This window comes from Heptranchias perlo, unplaced genomic scaffold (assembly GCF_035084215.1).
Source record: "Heptranchias perlo isolate sHepPer1 unplaced genomic scaffold, sHepPer1.hap1 HAP1_SCAFFOLD_59, whole genome shotgun sequence".
NCBI lineage: Eukaryota > Metazoa > Chordata > Chondrichthyes > Hexanchiformes > Hexanchidae > Heptranchias > Heptranchias perlo.
Window position 1 is genome coordinate 3,542,622 of NW_027139612.1, and position 17,667 is coordinate 3,560,288.

The 17,667-nt window shown below is 45.9% G+C and overlaps 1 non-coding gene across 1 annotated transcript; it reads right to left on the reverse strand.

The window, feature by feature from the left end:
* Window positions 1-15,998: 15,998 nt before the first annotated feature.
* Window positions 15,999-16,070, reverse strand: trnag-ucc (transfer RNA glycine (anticodon UCC)). The gene has a single exon. It is a non-coding gene; the product is annotated as a tRNA-Gly (tRNA).
* Window positions 16,071-17,667: the final 1,597 nt, after the last annotated feature.

Consider the following 17,667-nt stretch of genomic DNA (forward strand, 5'->3'; position numbering starts at 1 on the left):
AAAAAAACAATTGTAATCGTTTTAATATAACGATCCGATGTAAAGCATTCTCCAACCAAACAAAATCACCAAGCATTCCCAGGACATTGAGAGATTAAGTGAGTGGGTGAAACTGTGGCAAATGGAGTTCAATGTGGGGAAATGTGAGGTCATTCACTTCGGATCTAAGAAAGATAGATCAGAGAGTTTTCTAAATGGTGAGGAGCTCGGAACTGTGGAGGAGCAGAGAGATTTAGGGGTCCAAGTACAGAGATCATTAAAAGCTAGTGGACAGTTACAAAAATAATTAAAAAGGCTAATAGAATGTCGGCCTTTATTTCAAGGGGGTTGGAATATAAAAGGGTGGAAGTTATGTTCCAGCTGTGCAGAGCTCTGGTTAGAGCCCATCTGGAGGACTGCATTCAGTTCTGGGCACTGCACCTCAGGAAGGATATATTGCCCTTGGAGGGGGTGTAGTGCAGTTTCACAAAAAAGATATCGGGGCTAAAAGAATTAAATTATGAGGACAGGTTGCATAGACAAGGCTTGTATTCCCTTGACTATAGAAGATTAAGGGGTGATCTAATTGAAGTGTTTAAGATGATTAAAGGAGTTGCTCGGTTAGAGAGAGTGAAACTACTTCCTCTGGTGGGGAATCCAGAACAAGGGGGCAAAACCTTAAAATCAGTGGTGGTGTCAGGAAGCACTTCTTCACATAAAGGGTCGTGGAAATCTGGAACTCTCTCCCTCAAAAAGCTGTTAAGGCTGGGGCTCAATTGAAAGTTCATGAAATGTGTTTGATAGATTGTTGTTAGGTAAGGATATTTAGGGTTACGGAGCTAAGGCGGATAGATGGAGTTAAGGTACATATCTAATTGAATGGCCGAACAGGCTCAAGGAACTGAATGGCCTCCTACTTTTCCTACCTAACAGGCTCGTGGGGCTGAACGGCGTCCAGTTCCTGTATAACAGGCACGAAGGGCTGAATGACCTAGCCCTATCCACATGCAATAGGCTCTATGTGCTGAATGGCCTTCAGATCCCGTACAACAGGCTCGAGAGGCTGAATGGACTCCGCCTGTTGCTATGTAACAGGCTTGAGGGGCTGATTGGCCTTCAGTTCCGGTATATCATGCTCGAGGGGCTGAATTACACCCAGTTCCTATGTAACAGGCTCGAAGGGCTGAATGGCCTCTTCCTTTTCCTGTGCAATAGCCTTGAGGGGCTGAATGGTCTCTTCTAACTGTGTAACAGGCTCGAGGGGCTGAATGGCCTCCTTCTCTTCCTGTCGAACAGCGTTGAGGTACTTGACGCTATTATGTCCAACATGGCTGCCGTAATAACCGCCATTTTGTCCAAGAGCGCCTCCGTCCTCACCGCCAGTTTGACCAAGATGGCCGCCGCACTTGCAGCCATTTTGTCCAATATGGCCGCCATACCTGCCGCCATTTTGTTCAATATGGCCGCCGTACTTGCAGCCGTTTTGTCAAAGATGGCCGCCATACCTGCCGCCATTTTGTCCAAGATGGCCGCCGTGCTGCCGACATTTTGTCCAATATGGCCGCCTACTTACTGCCTTTTTGTCAAGATGGCCGCTGTGGAATTATTCTCGGTGGAGTTAAGAAGCACCAAGGGGCATAACACACTGGTGGAAGTTTTCAATAGGCCTCTAAGCAGTAGTGTTAATGTTGGGGACAGTATCAAAAAGGAAATTAGAGATGCATGTAACAAGGGTACTTCAATAATCATGGGTGATTTTCATCTACATATAGACTGGCTAAACCCAAATCACCATCATACTGTGGAGGATGAATTCCTGGGGTGTGTACGAGATGGTCTTTTAGACCAGTACGTTGAGGAGCCAACCAGGGAACAGGCTGTCCTAGATTGGGTATTGTGCAATGAGTAGGGGTTAATTAATAATCCTGTTGTGCGTGGTCCTTTAGGGAAGAGTGACCATAACATAATAGAATTCTTCTTTAAGAAGGAAAGTGAAGTCGTTCAATCCTAAACTAGGATCCTAAATCAAAACAATGGAAACTACGAATGTGTGAGGAGTGAGTTGGCTATGATAGATTGGGAAGCTTCATTTAAAGGCATGACGGTGGATTAGCAATGGCTAACATTTAAGGAACGAATGCATGAATTGCAACAGTTACACATTCTTTTTTGGCACAAAAACACAAATGGAAAAATGGCCAACCATGGCCAACACAAGAAATTAAGGGTAGTATTAGCTCCAAAGAGGAGTCATATAAAGTTGCCAGAAAAAGTAGCAAGCCTGAGGATTAGAAACGGTTTAGAATTCAGCAAAAAAGGACCAAGCGATTGATTAAGAGAGTAAAAATAGAGTATGAGAGTAAACTTGCAAGGAACATAAAAGTGGACTGTACAAACTTCTACAAGTATGTAAATAGAAGAAGATCAGTGAAGACAAAAGTAGGTCCATTACAGTAAGAAAAGCGAGAATTTATAATGGGGAACAAGGGAATGGAAGAGCAATTAAACAAATATTTCGGTTCTGTCTTCACGGAAGAGGACACAAATAATTTCCCAGAAATGCTCCAGAATCAAGGGACAAGTGAGAAGGAGGAATGAAAGGAAATTCGTATTAGTAAACGAATAGTGCTGGAGAAAATAATTGGACTGAAAGCCGATAAATCCCCAGGGCCTGATAACTTGCATCCCAGAGCACTAAAAGAGTTAGCCATGGAAATAATGGATGCATTAGTCGTCATCTTCCAAAATTCTATAGATTATGGAACAGTTCCTACAGATTGGAGGGTGGCAAATATAACCCCACTGTTTAAAAAAGGAAGGAGAGAGAATACAGGGAACTACGGACCGGTAAGCCTAACATCAGTAGTAGGGAAAATGGGAGAGTCTATTATAAAGTATGTGATAACAGGACACTCAGAAAATATCAACGGGATTCGACAAAGTCAACATGGATTTATGAAAGGGAAATCATGTTTGACAAATCTACTGGAATTTTTTGAGGATGTAACTGGCAGAATAGATAAGGGAGAACCAGTGGATGTGTTTTATTTGGATTTTCAGAAGGCTTTTGATAAAGTCCCACATATTAGTGTGCAAAATTAAAACACATGGGATTGGTGGCAATATACTTTGAGCCAGAATTAAACCAGCGATTTTCCTTTCAAGTCTTAATCACTACAAGTTTTCTGCACTGCCAGCTGAGCTATGGAAGGGAAGCAGCAAAGGTCCCTCACTTTAGTGATTGTTCACAGTGCGCCTATTGACACTCCCGGACTCATGGAGTCGTGTGGGCATGACTGAGACTCACTCGGTACCTGCTCATACCGCAGCGCTGTGGGAGTGTGAGCTCCTAATTACTTGCCGCACCCTGGGCAAGTGGAGAAATGAATAACGTGTCTGACCAGAATTCAGGAGATTGTTGGTTCGATTTCCACCTGGATGGATGGTTTTTTCAAACTGTCAATTAGCTTATGACTTTACACCTTACAAACTGTCCGACTTGGTAGTGCTGCCTGGACATTTATGCTTAAAGTGCCTTCTTAGCACAGCAGACAGCGCGTCCATCTCATAATCTGAAGATCTTGAGTTCAATTCTCAAAGAAAGCATCGTTAAGTTTTTTTCCCCATCTTTGCTCAAGACTAAGATCAAGAATTTTTGCTTCCTGCAGCACACCAAAAGATTTGCTGCCCCTTGACCTCTCTGTACCGTAGCACGCAGTGAAGCTTAAGAAGTACATGGACCTTGGGCTCGCTGAAAACTGACGCCACTTTTGTTTCTGGACAATTGACCCAAGTGAAAAGGTGAGTGGAGAATGCAAGAACCGATCCTGCTATCTCTCACATGCTGAGCGAGCACTCGACCAGAATCACAGAAAGGTTCCAGCACGGAAGGAGGCCATTTGGCCCATCGCGTCCGCACCGGCTCTGCGCAAGAGCAATCTAGCTAGTCCAACTCCCCCACCTTATCCCTGCATTTTCTTTTCTTTCCATGATTGAATCACCCCCTCGGGCAGTGCATTCCAGATTCGAACCACTCGCTGTGTAAAAAAGGTTTTCCTCATGTCACCTGTGGTTCTTTTGCCAATCACCTTCAATCGATGTCCTCTGGTCCTTGACCCTTCCGACAATGGGAATGGTTTCTCTCTATCTATTCTGATTAGCCCCTTCATGGTGTTGAATACCTCGATCAAATCTCCTCGCAACCATCTCTGTTCTAAGGAGAACAACCCCAGCTTCTCCAGTCTATCCACATAACTAAAGCCCCTCATCCCTGGTATCATTCTAGTAAATCTCTTCTGCACCCTCTCTCAGGCCTTCACATCTTTCCTAAAGTGCGGTGCCCAGAAGTGGACACAATACTCAGTTGTGGCCGAACCAGTGTTTTATTAAGGTTCATCATGACTTCCATACTTTAGTACTCTATGCCTCTATTTATAAAGCCCAGGATCCCGTATGCTTTTTAACCGCTTTCCCAACCTGCCCTGCCACCTTCAATGATTTGTGCACATATACCCCCAGATCTCTCTGTTCCTGTACCCCTTTTAGAGTTGTGCCCTTTAGTCTACATTGCCTCTCCTCATTCTTCCGACCGAAATGCATCACTTCGCATTTGTCTGCGTTAAATATCATTTGCCATGTGTCCGCCCATGCCAACAGCCTGTCTATATCCTCTTGAAGTCTATCACTATCCTCCTCACTGTTTACTACACTTCCAAATTTGGGTCATCTGCACATTTTGAAATTGTTCCCTGTACACCCAGGGCCAAGTCATTAATATATATCAAGAAAAGCAACGTTTCCAGCACCGACCCCTGGGGAACACCACTGTACACCTCCCTCCAGTCGGAAAAACAACATCTACAGTCTGTTTCCTCCACCTTAGCCAATTCTGTATCCATGTTTCTACTGCCCGCTTTATTCCATATTTGAGGTTGTTTCTTGTAAATTGCCCTTCACAGTAGCTGCTTCGCAATCGCCTCCAAGCAGCTCCATGACCAGCAGAGAAATCTTGCCTTGGGTTGGCCCCCTCCCCGAATACAATCAATACTTTGCTCCAATTGGCGGTATCGAGCATCAGCAAGTGAGCAACAGAAGAACGGGAAGCCACAGTAATCGTGAATGGATGCGGAGAATAACCCGAGCCTGGGGAAGACAGACGAGGTCACCGGAAAGGAACAGCTTGAGGGAGCAGCGAGAGCCCAGTCTGTCCCACTGACTGACAAAAGACTTCTTTGCCTGAAAGTGAGTGCGGTTTGACGTGTTGTTACTCAAAGGCACTCCCTGCTGGTCAGCAGATGCAAATGCTGGAGCAAAACAGCCGTGTTCGGACAGACACAGAAAGCTTTCAGGTTTGAGAAAGGAAAAGAGGTGTCGACATGTTGAGCTGGAGGCTGCCTGGAAAGTTGAAAGAGCGGCCTTGAGCTAATTGCTGCTTAATGCAAAAGCAGACACGTTCCTTCAAACTGGAATTGTAACAGTGATTTAAGGATGAATTTGCTTTGAGTTTAATTAACTATTATTTTCCACTCCTACCAGCTGAGCTATCAAAGGGAAGCAGCAAATCGCTCTCTTTTTGGTGATTGTTCATCGTGCGCCTTTTGGCACTCCCTGACCCGTGGAGTCACGGGTGCATGACTGAGACTGACTCGGTACCTGCTCATACCGCAGCGCTGTGGGAGTTTGAGCTGTTACTTACTCCGCACAACCTGGGCCAGTGGAGCAGAGGAGATCGTGTCTAATGAAAAAAATCAGAAGGTTGTCTGGTCTACTCCTACCTAGCTGGATTGTTTTTGCAAGCTGTCCATTACTTTATGACTTTAGATAGCTTGCAAACTGTCCTAATTGGCAGTGCTGCCTGGCAGTCTCCATCGTTCGTGCGCTCTTCACACAGCAGGGAGCACATTAGTTTTATTAACTTTGTAAATCCTGAGTTCAATCCACAGAAAAGATATCAGGACCTGTGAACCTTTTTTCCATGTCTCACTTCATTTTTCCATCTTTGCTAAACCTCCAAATCAAAAACTTTTGCTTACTGCAGCACACCAACAGGTTTGCTGCTCCTTGACCTCTCTTTATCGACGCTCAGGATTGACGTGGCTCATGGATTTGCTGAAAACTGACACCATTTTTGTTTCGGAACAATTCCCCAAGGTAGAAAAAGTGAGGATAGAAGGCGGGTATCCACCCCACTGCTTCTCACAAGCTAAGCGAGCGCTTTACCATTTGAGATAATTCCCCAGTTACAAAAGTTAAATTGCCCTTCACAATAATCGCTTCACACTCGCCTCCAAGCAGCGCCACGAATTGCCACCTCCCTGAATTTTTTCAATATTTTGCTCCAATCCGCGGTATCGAGTATTCGCAATTGAGCAACAGCAGAAGGGAAAGGCACAGTCATCGTGAATGATGCCGAGAAGAGCCCGAGCCTGCGGCAGGCAGACCACGTCGTCGGAAATTAACAGCAGCCCGATCTTGAGGAAACAGCGAGAGCTCTGTCTGTCTGTCGGTCTGACTGACTGATGGAAGGCTTATTTGCTGAAAGTGAGTGCGGTTTGACGTGTTGTTATTCAAAGGCACTCCCTGCTGGTGAGCAGAGGCAAGTGCTCGAGCAAAACAGCCGTTTTCGGCCAGATACAAAAATCTTTGTGGTTTCAGAATGGAAAGGCGGTCTCCTGTGCCTCAGCGCCAACATGTTAAGCTGTCGGCTGTCTGTAAAGTAAAGAAAACGACCTTGAGCTAATTTCTGCTTACTCCAAAAGCACGTTCGCTCGTTCCAACCAGAAAGCTAAGGATGACTTTTATCTGTTAATTGTATTGCAGTCCTCCACTGTACCAGCTGAACGATCGAAGGGATGCAGCAAAGATTGCTCACTTTGGTAAATATTCACTGTGCGCCTTTTGACACTCCCGGACTCGTGGCGTCACGTGTGCATGACCGAGACTGACTCGGTTCCTGCTCAGACCGCAGCGCTGTGGGAGTGTGAGCTGCTACTTTCTCCGCACACCCGAGACCAGTGGAGCAGTGGTTAACGTGTCTCATGACAAACCAAAAGATTGTCTGGTCAACTCCTATCTGACGGGATTGTTTTTGCAAACTGTCCATTACTTTATGACTTTAGATAGCTTGCAAACTGACCAAATTGGCAGTGCTGCTTGGCCGTTTCCACTGTTCGTGCGCTTTTAACACAGCAGGGAATGCATTAGTTTGATTAACTTTGCAAATCCTGAGTTCAATCCACAGAATGGATATCAGGACCTGTGAAGCTTTTTTCCATGTCTCACTTCATCTTTCCATCTTTGCTAAGCACCAAAATCAAAAACAATTGCTGACTGCAGCACACCTCAAGATTTGCTGCTCATTGATCTCGATTTATCGAACCTGAGGATTGACGTGGGTTCTGGATTTGCTGAAAACTGACACCATTTTTGTTTCGGGACAATTCCCCAAGGTGAAAAAGTGAGTGGAGAATGCGGGCATCGATCCCGCTACTTCTCGCATGCAAAGCGAGCGCTCTACCACTTGCCCTTCACAATAGTCGCTTAACACTCGCCTCCAAACAGCGCCACGAATTGCCACCTCCCTGAATTTTTTCAATACTTTGTTCCAATCCGCGGTATCGAGTATTCGCAAGTGAGCAACCGCAGAACGGGAAGGCACAGTAATCGTGAATGATGCCGAGAAGAGCCCGAGCCTGCGGAAGGCAGACGAGGTCATCGGAAAAGAACAGCAGCCCGAGCTTGAGGAAACAGCGAGAGCTCTGTCTGTCTGTCTGTTTGACTGAGCGATCGAAGGCTGATTTGCCTGAAAGTGAGTGCGGTTTGACGTGTTGTTACTCAAAGGCACACCCTGCTGGTGAGCAGAGGCAAATGCTAGAGCAAAACAGCCGTTTTCGGGCAGACACAAAAAGCTTTCAGGTTCAAGAAAGGAAAGGAGGTCTCCTGTGCCTCAGCGCCAACATGTTAAGCTGTAGGCTGTCTGTAAAGTAAAGAAAACGGCCTTGAGCTAATTTCTGCTTACTCCAAAAGCACGTTCGCTAGTTCCAACCAAAAACCTAAGGATGACTTTTATCTGATAATTGTATTGCAGTCCTCCGCTGTACGAAGGGAAGCAGCCAGGATTGCTCTCTTTGGTAAATATTCACTGTGCGCCTTTTGACACTCCCGGACTCGTGGAGTCACGTGTGCATGACCGAGACTGACTCATTTCCTGCTCAGACCGCAGCGCTGTGGCAGTGTGAGCTGCTACTTTCTCTGCACACCGTGCAGCAGTGGATATCGTGTCTAATGACAAATCAGAAGATTGTCTGGACAACTCCTCGCTGACTGGATTGTTTTTTGCCAACTGTCCATCACTTTATGACTTTAGATAGCTTGCAAACTAACCTAATTGGCAGTGCTGCCTGGCAGTTTCCACCGTTCGTGCGCTTTTCACACAGCAGGGAGTATATTAGTTTTATTAACTTTGTAAATCCTGAGTTCAATCCACAGAAAAGATATCAGGGCCTGTGAAGCTTTTTTCGATGTCTCACTTCATCTTTCCATCTTTGCTAAACACTAAAATCAAAAAACTTTTGCTTACTGCAGCACACCTAAAGATTTGCTGCTCCTTGACCTCTATTCATCGAAGCTGAGGATTGACGTGGGTTCTGGATTTGCTGAAAACTGACACCATTTTTGTTGCGGGACAATTCCCGAAGGTAAAAAAGTGAGTGGAGAATGCGGGCATCGATCCCGCTACTTCTCGCATGCTAAGCGAGCGCTCTACCATTTGAGCTAATTCCCCTGCTTAGCGAGACCAATTGCCCTTCACAATAGTCGCTTCACACTCGCCTCCAAACAGCGCCACGAATTGCCACCTCCCTGAATTTTTTCAATACTTTGCTCCAATCCGCGGTATCGAGTATTCGCAAGTGAGCAACCGCAGAACGGGAAGGCACAGTAATCGTGAATGATGCCGAGAAGAGCCCGAGCCTGCGGAAGGCAGACGAGGTCATCGGAAAAGAACAGCAGCCCGAGCTTGAGGAAACAGCGAGAGCTCTGTCTGTCTGTCGGTCTGACTGACTGATGGAAGGCTGATTTGCCTGAAAGTGAGTGCGGTTTGACGTGTTGTTATTCAAAGGTACGCCCTGCTGGTGAGCAGAGGCAAGTGCTCGAGGAAAACAGCCGTTTTCGGGCAGACACAAAAAGCTTTCAGGTTTCAGAAAGGAAAGGAGGTCTCCTGTGCCTCAGCGCCAACATGTTAAGCTTTTGGCTGTCTGGAAAGTAAAGAAAACGGCCTTGAGCTAATTTCTGCTTACTCCAAAAGCACGTTCGCGAGTTCCAACCAGAAACCTCAGGATGACTTTTATCTGTTAATTGTATTGCAGTCCTCCGCTGTACCAGCTGAACGATCGAAGGGAAGCAGCCAAGATTGCTCTCTTTGGTCAATATTCACTGTGCGCCTTTTGACACTCCCGGACTCGTGGAGTCACGTGTGCATGACCGAGACTGACTCACTTCCTGCTCAGACCGCAGCGCTGTGTCAGTGTGAGCTGCTACTTTCTCTGCAAACCCTCGACCAGTGGAGCAGTGTATATCGTGTCCAATGACAAATCAGAAGATTGTCTGGACAGCTCCGACCTGACTGTATTGTTTTTGCCAACTGTCCATTACTTTATGACTTTAGATAGCTTGCAAACTAACCTAATTGGCAGTGCTGCCTGGCAGTCTCCACCGTTCATGCGCTTTTCACACAGCAGGGCGTGCATTAGTTTTATTAACTTTGTGAATCCTGCGTTCAATCCACAGAAGAGATATCAGGACCTGTGAAGCTTTTTTCCATGTCTCACTTCATCTTTCCATCTTTGCTAAACACCAAAATCAAAAACTTTTGCTTACTGCAGCACACCAAAAGATTGATTACCCATTGACCTCTCTTTGTCGAAGCTGATGATTCACGTGGGTTTTCGATTGGCTGAAAGCTGACACCATTTTTGTTTCGGGACAACTCCCCAAGGTAAAAAAGTGAGTAGAGAATGGGGGTATCAATCCCGTTACTTCTTGCATGCTAAGCGAGCACTCTACCACTTGAGCTAATTCCCCAGTTGCGAGGAAGAATTTGACCTTCACAATAATCCCTTCATACTCGCCTCCAGGCAGCGCCACGAATTGCACCCTCCCTGAATTTTTTCAATACTTTGCTCCAATCCGCGGTATCGAGTATTCGCAATTGAGCAACCGCAGAACGGGAAGGCACAGTCACCGTGAATGATGCCGAGAAGAGCCCGAGCCTGCGGAACGCAGACGAGGTCGTCGGAAAAGAACAGCAGCCCGAGCTTGAGGAAACAGCGAGAGCTCTGTCTGTCTGTCGGTCTGACTGACTGATGGAAGGCATATTTGCCTGAAAGTGAGTGCGGTTTGACGTGTTGTTATTCAAAGGTACGCCCTGCTGGTGAGTAGAGGCAAGTGCTCGAGCAAAACAGCCGTTTTCGGGCAGACACAAAAAGCTTTCTTGTTGAAGAAAAGAAATGAGGTCTCCTGTGCCACAGCGCCAACATGTTAAGCTTTTGGCTGTCTGTAAAGTAAAGAAAACGGCCTTGAGCTAATTTCTGCTTACTCCAAAAGCACGTTCGCTAGTTCCAACCAGAAACCTAAGGATGACTTTTATCTGTCAATTGTATTGCAGTCCTCCGCTGGACTAGCTGAACGATCGAAGGGAAGCAGCCAAGATTGCTCTGTTTGGTAAATATTCACTGTGAGCCTTTTGCACTCCCGGACTCGTGGAATCATGTGTGCATGACCGAGACTGACTCATTTCCTGCTCAGATCGCAGCGCTGTGGGAGTGTGAGCTGCTACTTTCTCTGCACAGGCTTGGCCAGTGGAGCAGGAGATACCTTGTCTCATGACAAGTCTGAAGATTGTCTGGTCGACTCCGACCTGACTGGATTGTTTTTGCAAACTGTCCACTACTTTATGACTTTAGATAGCTTGCAAACTAACCTAATTGGCAGTGCTGCCTGGCAGTCTCCACCGTTCGTGTGCTTTTCACACAGCAGGGAGTGCATTAGTTTTATTAACTTTGTAAATCCTGAGTTCAATCCACAGAAAATATATCAGGACCTGTGAAGCTTTTTTCCATGTCTCACTTCATCTTTCCATCTTTGCTAAACACCAAAATCACAAACTTTTGCTTATTGCAGCACACCAAAAGATTTGCTGCTCCTTGACCTCTATTTATCGAAGCTTCGGATTGACGTGGGTTCTGGATTTGCTGAGAACTGACACCATTTTTGTTTCGGGACAATTCCCGAAGGTAAAAAAGTGAGTGGAGAATGCAGGCATCGATCCCGCTACTTCTCGCATGCAAAGCGAGCACTCTACCATTTGAGTTAATTCCCCTGCTTGGCAAATCAAATTGCCCTTCACAATAGTCGCTTCACACTCGCCTCCAAGCAGCGCCACGAATTGCCACCTCACTGAATTTTTTCAATACTTTTCTCCAATCCGCGGTATCGACTATCTGCAAGTGAGCAACCGCAGAATGGAAAGGCACAGTAATCGTGAATGATGCCGAGAAGAGCCCGAGCCTGCGGAACGCAGACGAGGTCATCGGAAAAGAATATCAGCCCGAGCTTGAGGAAACAGCGAGAGCTCTGTCTGTCTGTCGGTCTGACTGACTGATGGAAGGCTGATTTGCCTGAAAGTGAGTGCGGTTTGACGTGTTGTTATTCAAAGGTGCGCCCTGCTGGTGAGCAGAGGCAAGTGCTCGAGCAAAACAGCCATTTTCGGGCGGAAACAAAAAGCTTTTGGTTTCAGAAAGGAAAGGAGGTCTCCTGTGCCTCAGCGCCAACATGTTAAGCTTTTGGCTGTCTGTGAAGGAAAGAAAACGGCCTTGAGCTAATTTCTGCTTCCTCCAAAAGCACGTTCGCTTGTTCCAACCAGAAACCTAAGGATGACTTTTATCTGTTCATTGTATTACAGTCCTCCGCTGTAACAGCTGAACGATCGAAGGGAAGCAGCCAAGATTGCTCTCTTTGGTAAATATTCACTGTGCGCCTTTTGACACCCCCGGACTGGTGGAGTCACGTGTGCATGACCGAGACTGACTCATTTCCTGCTCATACCGCAGCGTTGTGGCAGTGTGAGCTGCTACTTTCTCTGCACACCGTGGAGCAGTGGATATCGTGTCGAATGACAAATCAGAAGATTGTCAGGTCAACTCCTGCCTGACTGGATTGTTTTTGCCAACTGTCCATTACTTTATGACTTTAGATAGCTTGCAAACTGTCCTAACTGTGACTGCTGCCTGGCAGTCTCCATCGTTCGTACGCTCTTAACACAGCAAAGAATGCATTAGTTTTATTATCTTTGCAAATCCTGAGTTCAATCCACAGAAATGATATCAGGACCTGTGAAGCTTTTTTCCATGTCTCACTTCATCTTTCCATCTTTGCTAAACACCAAAATCAAAACCTTTTGCTTACTGCAGCACACCAAAATATTTTCTGCCCCTTGACCTCTCTTCATTGAAGCTTCGGATTTCCGTGGGTTGCGGATTTACTGAAAACTGACACCATTTTTGTTTTGGGACAATTCCCCATGTTAAAAAATGAGTGGAGAATTGGGTATCGATCCCGCTATTTCTCGCATGTTCAGTGAACTCTCTACTATTGGAGCTAATTCCCCACCTGTGTTGGGGGAATTGCCCTTCACAATGATCGCCTCACACTCGCCTCCAAGCAGCGCCACGAATTGCCCTCTCCCTGAATATATTCAATACTTTGCTCCAATCGGCGGTATCGAACATCAGCAAGTGAGCAACAGCTGAACGGGAAGCCACAGTGAGCGGCCTTGATCTAACTGCTTCTTATTCCAAAATCACATTCGCTGCTTGGAGCCGAAATTAAACCAGCAACCTAAGGGTGACTCTGCTTTGTTTTCCACTGTAGTCCTCTATTCTACCAGCTGAGCGATCGAAGGGAAGCAGCAAAGATCCTTCTGTTTCGTGATTGTTCACCGTTTTGAACACCCCGACTCGTGCAGTCACGTGGGCCTGACGGAGATTTACTCGGTACCTGCCCTTCACACTAGCTGCTTTGCACTCGCCTCCAAGCAGCTCCATGGGCAGCAGAGAAATCTTGCCTTGGGTTAGCCCCTCCCTGAATACAATCAATACTTTGCTCCAATCGGCGATATCGTACATCAGCAAGTGAGCAACAGCAGAACGGGAAGCCACAGTAATCGTGAATGATGCTGAGAAGAGCCCGAGCCTGCGGAAGGCAGACGAGGTCACCGGGAAGGAACAGCCGCCTCCAGCTTGAGGGAGCAGCGAGAGCCCTGTCTGTCTGGTTGACTGACGGAAGACTTTTTGTCCTGAAAGCGGTTTGACGTGTTGTTACTCAAAGGCACTCCCTGCTGGTGAGCACAGGTAAGTGCTCGAGCAAAACAGCCGTGTTCGGGCAGACACAGAAAGCTTTTAGGTTTGATAAAGGAAAAGAGGTCTCCTGTGCCTCAGCACCAACATGTTAAGCTGTCGGCTGTCTGCAAAGTAAAGAAAACGGCCTTGAGCTCATTGCTGCTTCCTCCAAAAGCACGTTCGCTAGTTCCAACCAGAAACCTAAGGATGGCTTTCTCGACGGATGCTGCCTCACTTGATGAGGATTACCAGCATTTTCTCTTTATATTTCACATTTCCAGCATTCGCATTATTTTGCTTTTGATTGTATAAACCTCGCCCTTAAAAACCCCATCACAGAATTATCAGCAAGATGGGATTTCAATGGCGGATGAGATTACCCAGAATGTCCCGCGCGGTAGAATACGATCTATCTCCATTCGAAGGGGCGCAATGCGCAGGTGCGGCAAGGGCCGACGGCCGGAGAAATCAGCGCCTTGGAGAGATAGAGGGGTTTCTGGGGCGCGGTGGATTGTGGGCTCTGCGGCCGCCATTAGTCGCAGGTTTTGGGTCAATGTTCGATTGCCCGCGTCGCCCACAGAACCGATTCTGGAAATACAGACTGAGAAATTCAGAGCGAGTTTGATGAACAGACACTGACCGTACAATGTAGAACAGATTTTCTGAAACTATTTTTCTCGTGACCCAGTGGAAGAAAAACACTTCCCCCAGAGACCCCAAACAATAATAACTTCAGACTGGAGTTTGCATCAAATCCCAATAAAGGTCAGTCCATGCTCGCTCTTCACTTCACTTCAAGTAATAACCAAAATTAGACATCGACGTTGCTTGAAAAACATTTTAAATACAGTATAAATACAGTAAAAGAAGATCAGGTTGAGTTTCACTTCCTCAATGTGAGGGGTGGGTCTGTCAGTTGGTCATGATCTCGTTCCAATCTGGATCACAGGATGAAAGTGCTTCACGCATCTCAGGTGCGATTTTGAGTTTCTTTCTCTTGTTTTTAACCTTGTCAAAGTCGAAAATCCCATTTCGCACAGGTAGGTTGTTGTGAACGGCAGCAACAACAGAACACGAATCATAACAGAGGATATTCTTTGAAAGCACTGATCCAAAAAGATGACAATCTGAATGACTTGTGGCGTGTTTTCAATGTGTTCACAGGTGAGTCGCACCGGCTCGTTTTCTTGCTCAGGCATCAAGTTTAGACTCATTATTGATTCAGGATTTCCCAAAGCAAAAGGATTTTCACCCAACGCTTTTCCTTCAAATTTTCAAATCCCTCTACAGGGAAGTAGCGACTAAAATGGTCAGACAGAGCAGCGAGATGTAACTGTGTGACACATTTCATTTCATTCCCTTTATCTTCATTGATGCTGTTCTCCTCAATGTGTTGTAACAGTGTGAAGCAGGAAATGAGCTCCGCTCCCATTTCTGATCATAACTCTTCAAAAACCCTGTATTTCAGTGAGCTTCCTTTAATGAAAAACCCCTTCTCATTCCAAGCCATTAGAGAGAGTGCGGTGCCCAGAACTGAGCACGGAACTCCAAATGATGCCTAACCAGAGCACTGCTTTTTTTCCAATTCCCTTGAGATAAAGATCAAAATTTAATCTCCATTTTAACATTGTTTTAGTGAATTAGTGATCACTTTTAGTGATTTCTGTATTGGACCCCCTAAATCTCTATCCTCCCCCACAGTTCCTAGCTTCTTGCCATTTAGAAAATACACTGATCTATCGTTTTATGGTCCAAAGGGATGACCTCACAGTTCCCCACGTTGAACTCCATCTGCCACAGTTTCACCCATTCACTTAATCTATCAATGTCCCTTTGCAAATTTCTGCTCCCATCTACAATGTTTACTGTGCTACCTAAATTATTGTCGTCAGCACACTTGGAAATAAAGCTCTTTACATAAGAACATAAGAAATAGCAGCAGAATAGGCCATATGGCCCATCGAGCCTGCTCCGCCATTCAATAAGATCATGGCTGATCTTCGATCTCAACTCCACTTTCCCGCCGATCCCCATATCCCTTGATTCCCCTCGAGTCCAACAATCTATCGATCTCAGCTTTGAATATAACTCAACGACTGAGCATCCACAGCCCTCTGGGGTGTAGAGAATTCCAAAGATTCACAATCCTTTGAGTGAAGAAATGTTTCCTCATGTCGGTCCGAAATGGCCGACCCCTTATCTTGAGACTATGAGCTCGAGTTCTTGACTCTCCAGCCAGAGAAATCAGACTCTCAGCATCTACCCTGTCAAGCCGTCTAAGAATTTTATACATTTCAATGCGATCAACTCTCATTCTTCTAAACTCCAACCAATATTGGCCAATTTTGCACAATATTTCCTCATACTACAATTGCAGCAAGACCTCCTTACTCTTATATTCCAACACCCTTCCAATAAAGGCTAACAGATCATGTCCCTTCCTCACTCTCATTAGACCCTTGGTAACTCAATATTTCCAGCATGTTTTTCCTCTTTTCCTTCGATAGGGAAAAGAAATGAAGGTTGATAACATTTTACTATCATTACACTCGATTATGAACTGCATCAAATTCGATTGTAAACTTAAGAGTTCCTGATGGAAATAAACTAATAAGCACACTTAATTGCGATGGCCGGGAATCGAACCCGGGTCAACTGCTTGGAAGGCAGCTATGCTCACCACTATACCACCATCGCTGAAAATAACCAACAATAAAATAGTTCCCAAACATCAGATCCTGAACAGACACTGCAGGCTGTTGGATTTTGTTCTTCATTTGAACTGGTTTCTGACGGATCCTTTCTCGCTCTGTTGCAGTTCCTGTTTCCGCCCAGTAGATTTCACCAACCCCCAATCAATGGAAATTCCACACCAGCCAGTAATTCTTCACCTGATATCGGACTGAAGAGACAGTCGATACCTGCAATACTTGACCAGCTGGAAATACATATTACCACAGCTCACATCAGCCTTTGAGTAAAGTTAAATAATTCCATTAAATCAGAGACCTGACAACCAACTGGGCAGGAATGGCAGCTTAATATTCAAGTCTATAAGATCTTTAGAAAGGACAGGGAAATAGGGAAAGGAGGAGGAGCAGCAATATTACTAAAGGACAATATTACAGCAGTTCAAAGATAGAATATCAGTGAGGGTGAGCGGGCAGTGCAAACACTCTGAGAGAGACCCATCACAACTGCCCCCACTGTACTCCTCCAGAAGGTATAAGAAGGGCGAGTGCGGGAGGATTTCTTCATTCTTTGTGAAAGTGTTTGTGAGATTGTGGAAATGTCTGGAAGAGGAAAAACCGGCGGTAAAGCTCTGTCCAAGGCCAAGTCTCTCTCATCCCAGGCCGGACTGCAGTTCCCTGTTTGCCGTGTTCACAGGCTCCTGAGAAAGGGGAACTATGCTGAACGTGTGGGTGCCGGAGCCCCGGTCTGTCTGGCTGCTGTGCATCAAGTATCTGACGGCTGAAATCCTCGAGCTGCCCGGCAACGCGGCCCGGGACAAACAAGAAGACCCGCGTTATCCCCAGACACCTGTGCAGCTGGCCATCCGCAACGACGAGGAGCTCAACAAGCTGCTGGAACGGGTGACCATCGCTCAGGGTGTTGTCTGATATCCAGGCCGTGATGCTGCCGAAGAAAACCAGCATTGTGAGCTCCAAGAGCAAATACACAGGCCAAGGCTGAATCTGATAACCCAAAGGACAGGACCAACCTTATTGAAATCTTTGAAGAAGGAACAGAAAGTGTAGACAAGTTTAATGCAGTAGAGGTGATATATTTGGATTTTCCGAAGGCCTTCTATAATGTACCACATTGCAGACTCATGGCTAAGTTCAGAGCCCGTGGAGTCAGGGTCAGGTGGCAGAATGGATAGGAAGTTGGCTAAGAACTAAAAGCCGAGAATAGAGGTTAAGGGTCGCTACTCAGACTGGCAAAAGGTGGGAAGTGGAGTTCCAGTTGCTGGGACCACTGTTCTTCACAATTTACATTAACGATTTGGATTCGGGAATCGGAAGTACAATTCCAAAATTTGTGGACGACACCAAATTGGGGGATTTAGTTAATACAAAGGAAGAATGCATCAAAATGCAAGAGGACATTAATAAAGTTGCAGAATGAAGAATCAGGAGGTCACACACTGCTTGGATAATAAGAGTCTAAACGGGATAGAGGAGCAAAGGGATCTAGTGGCACAGATACACAAAATACTAAAAGTAACGACCCAGGTTAATCAGGTCATAAAAAGACAAATCAAACACTAGGATTCATTTCTAGAGGGATCGAG